Here is a 4,419-nt window from a genome sequence, read left to right as displayed (position 1 = left end):
TGCCCTTGGTTGCAATTATGGAGTAGTCTAGCATGTCATTTTCGTGCTCTACTTTTGCTACAAAATATTTCCTGGCAGATTGTTTACATGTTATTCAATTTTGCCAAGGTTGTTGTAGTTGATCCTTGCATGCTATGAACTTGTTCTTGCCTTGGTTTGTTTCATAAACATGTCTTCTTGCTGATTCTATGATTATATTCTCATGCAATGACTTGTGGTGAGTGAATCGAGCTTGTTAAGTAGGGTACTTGCTGTTGCTGTTTTGCTAGGCTGAATCTGTTATTTCGTGATGCTATGTAAACCTGCTGCTACTAGTCATTCTATGCATAATCTGGAGATGTTCACTAAATATGTTTTGTTCTACATTTCATGCTCTATCCATCCATGCCACTGGTTGCATTTATAGCCTGCTATAGCTTGTTGTTTTCATGCTCCAAAGTTGCTAAATAATGTTGCTGTCAGCCTGTTAACATTAAGTTCAGTTGTTGCCATGATTGTTGTTAGTGATCCATGCACCTTATGGACTTGCTCTTGCCATGCTTAGCTTCAAAAACATGCCTTCTTACTGTTGGTTGCCTTGCCATTCCATGTATTGCTCTGTGGTGAGTGGTACAAGCTCATCTACATGCCTACTTATCGTTGTTGCTGCCATGTTTAAATCTGTAATATAACTTGCCATGTTTACATGGGTGCCATCGTATTTTCTGATCCTTTTTGGCTCATGGTCAGTAAGATACTTTTGTTCTATGCAATTAGTAGGTTCATGCCATGTCTTTGTTTTCCATGATAAGTTCCTGTAACCTGTTGTTTTATAGATCTAAACATTGCAACCTGATGTTAATTTCTGCAAAGTCTATAACTCATATTATTTGCAATTTGGCCATGTGTGTTTGAGCATGTTCTAGTAGTTTCCGGAGATAGCTCAGTGTTCATGTTTTGTAATGCTTTACCTGTACATCATGCCCATGTCTTTTGTTTTCATGTTGAGATGCTGTAGCTTATTGTTTTTATGCTTGCAATATGCCTAGTTGCTGTTTTGGACAGATTGTTGCTATAACTTGTATAGTGTGTGTGTGTTGAACCGTTGCTCCATTTTGAGTGTGCTCTATATGAAACTTGATTAGAACTGCATGTAGCTTCATATTATCATGTTGCATCCTTGTTTTGGTGTGTTTGCTTGATGTTTGGGTGCATTTTGCATCAATGCCATGTTTAACTGGTGTTGCTCATATCTTCTAGGCCGTAGCTCCGAACTAAGTGAACTTTATATGTAACTTGACAAGAATCTCGTGTAGATCATCTTGGTGCATCTTAACTTGCTGTTTAATAACTTGAACATAAGGTTTATCCAGATCTGGACCAACTTCGAAATTTGCATATGAGGACTTACCGGAATTGTTATATGTTGTTCCCGGCCTCATTTAAACTTGCTTTGATGTGTTGCTCTTCTTTGCATCATCCCTTGCCATGAGTAGCTTCATGTAGCTTTGTCATGCATCATGCTTGGTTGTGCATCATGTCTTGTTCATGTGTGGTGTGTTCACCATGTTGTGTGCTTCTTTTCGATAGTTTCTGTTTCGTTGCGATCGTGAGGATTCGTTCGTCTACGCTTGGTTCGGCTTCATTCGTTCGTCTTCTTCATGGACTTGTTCTTCTTCCTTGCGGGATTTCAGGCAAGATGACCGCTACCCTGGATCTCACTACTATCATTGCTATGCTAGTTGCTTCGTTCTATCGCTATGCTGCGTTACCTATCTTTTGCTCATCAAGCCTCCCATATTGCCATGAACCTCTAACCTTTGACACCTTTCCTATGCAGACCGTTGCTTGGCTATGTTACCGCTTTGCTCAGCCCCTCTTATAGCGTTGCTAGTTGCAGGTGTAGTTGAAGATTTCTCCATGGTGGACAGAATTTTGGTTGGGATATCACAATATCTCTTATATTATTAATGCATCTATATACTTGGTAAAGGGTGGAAGACTCGGCCTTATGCCTGGTGTTTTGTTCCACTCTTGTCGCCCTAGTTTCCGTCATACCGGTGTTATGTTCCCGGATTTTGCGTTCCTTACGCGGTTGGGTGATTTATGGGACCCCCTTGACAGTTCGCTTTGAATAAAACTCCTCCAGCAAGGCCCAACCTTGGTTTTACCATTTGCCTCACCACCACCTATACCTTTCCCTTGGGTCGGCCAACCCGAGGGTCATCTTTATTTTAGCCCCCGGGCCAGTGCTTGTCTAAGTGTTGGTCTGAACCGAGTAGACTGCGGGGCCCCCTCGGGGAAACTCAAGGTCTGGTTTTACTCGTAGGATGTCTCATCCGGTGTTGCCCTGAGAACAATATATGTGTAGCTCCTATCGGGATTTGTCGGCGCATCGGGCGGCTTTGCTGGTCTTGTTTTACCATTGTCGAAATGTCTCGTAAACCGGGATTCCGAGACTGATCGGGTCTTCCTGGGAGAAGGTATATCCTTCGTTGATCGCGAGAGCTTATCATGGGCTAAGTTGGGACACCCCTGCAGGGTATAATCTTTCGAAAGCCGTGCCTGTGGTTATAGGTAGATGGGAATTTGTTAATGTCCGGTTGTAGATAACTTGACACCTGATCCGAATTAAAACGCATCAACCGCATGTGTAGCCGTGATGGTCTCTTTTCGGCGGAGTCCGGGAAGTGAACACGGTTTCTGGGTTATGTTTGACGTAAGTAGGAGTTCAGGATCACTTCTTGATCATTGCTAGCTTCACGACCGTTCCTTTTGCTCTCTTCTCGCTCTTATTTGCGTATGTTAGCCACCATATATGCTTAGTCGCTGCTGCAGCCTCACCACTTTACCCCTTCCTTTCCCTTTAAGTTTTGCTAGTCTTCATACCCATGGTAATGGGATTGCTGAGTCCTCGTGGCTCACAGATTACTACAACAACAGTTGCAGGTACAGGTTACGCGATGTTCATGAAGCGAGAGCGATGTTTGCTTGTATTGGAGTTCTTCTTCTGCTTCTTCTTCGATCAGGGGATAGGTTCCTGGTCGGCAGCCTGGGTTAGCAGGGTGGATGTCGTTTGAGTTTCTGTTTGTGTTTCATCTGTAGTCAGATGATGCTCTTATGTATTGTGATATTGTATTCGTGTGGCGTTGTATGCCTCTTGTATGTATCCCCATCTTTTATGTAATGTTGATGTAATGATATCCACCTTGCAAAAGCGTTTCAATATGCGGGTCTATCCTTGGTGGGACCTTCGAGTTCCTTTTGGATAGGGTCGCATATTGGGCGTGACATTGACGCTTCCAACAAAAAATTACACATTCATGCATGTTACAAGTACGTGCCAATTTTGCTGGCTATTAACGTGAGGCCTCCTTTGGTTTAGAGGAATCTTGTAGGAATTTCATAGGATAGGATTTCTATAGGAAAAATTTATGTAGAGCCTTTTGGTTTATAGGAATGGAATCATATTCCTATGGAGGAATTATTCCTATCCTCCACATTTCATAGGAAAATAAACATTAGCCTAGACTCAATGGAAAAAAAATCCTATGATGTGAATCAAAGGGCATCTCCTTTCCTATTCCTACTCATAGGATTTAAGATACATGTCATCTCATTTCCTATGACTTTCCTATTGCTAAGATTTTCCTACCCTATGAACTAAATGAGGCCTGAATGTATACGTGAACCAACTCTTTGAGCTTGATGTGAATTAATGTATAATTGTGTACTATTGTTTGATCGATCGCTAAGCCCACAATTTTTGGAGCTTGGGATATTGGCCGATCGATGACGGATCATACCTATAAGTGTACCACGAGCTCATCAGCCCCAACATTTCTCATCGGTGAGTGTTTTCCAAGTACTATAGCTCGCACAGTAGCTAGCCTACCAACACCAAGAATCATCAAAATAGCCTGATATGATAAATAGTTCAAACTTACATCTAACTATGCCATCTATTATATCAAAAGCTGGTGAGGATACATCTGTTTCCATAACTCGGAGAGGGTTAAGATAATTCACTAACAAACAAAAGTAGCAAGTACCACCCACACAAGACAGTGCACTAACCCTAAGATGGTTTGATAACATGCATCGTTCTGGTAATTAAACACAATGCAAACTACCTTGAAGGATTGGCGTGACCAACTATTTCTTGTCATCGATCTCTTGGGCAATGACCACAGCACAAACAACGGCATGGGAATCGATCTCTAGAGCGATGTCCACAGGACGGACAACGGCGTCGGAATCGATCTCCGGGGCGATGTCCACAGGACGGACCGCGACATCGAATCGACCTGCGGGACGATGTCCACAGGACGGACAACGGCGTCGGATCGATCTCCGGGGCGATGTCCACAGGGCGGACCGCGACATCGAAAACAATCTCTGGGGCGTTGTCCATGGGATGGATCGTGACATCGGAATCAT

The sequence above is a fragment of the Triticum aestivum genome, chromosome 3B (assembly GCF_018294505.1).
Source record: "Triticum aestivum cultivar Chinese Spring chromosome 3B, IWGSC CS RefSeq v2.1, whole genome shotgun sequence".
Taxonomy (NCBI): Eukaryota; Viridiplantae; Streptophyta; class Magnoliopsida; order Poales; family Poaceae; genus Triticum; species Triticum aestivum.
This window is presented reverse-complemented; position numbering follows the sequence as displayed.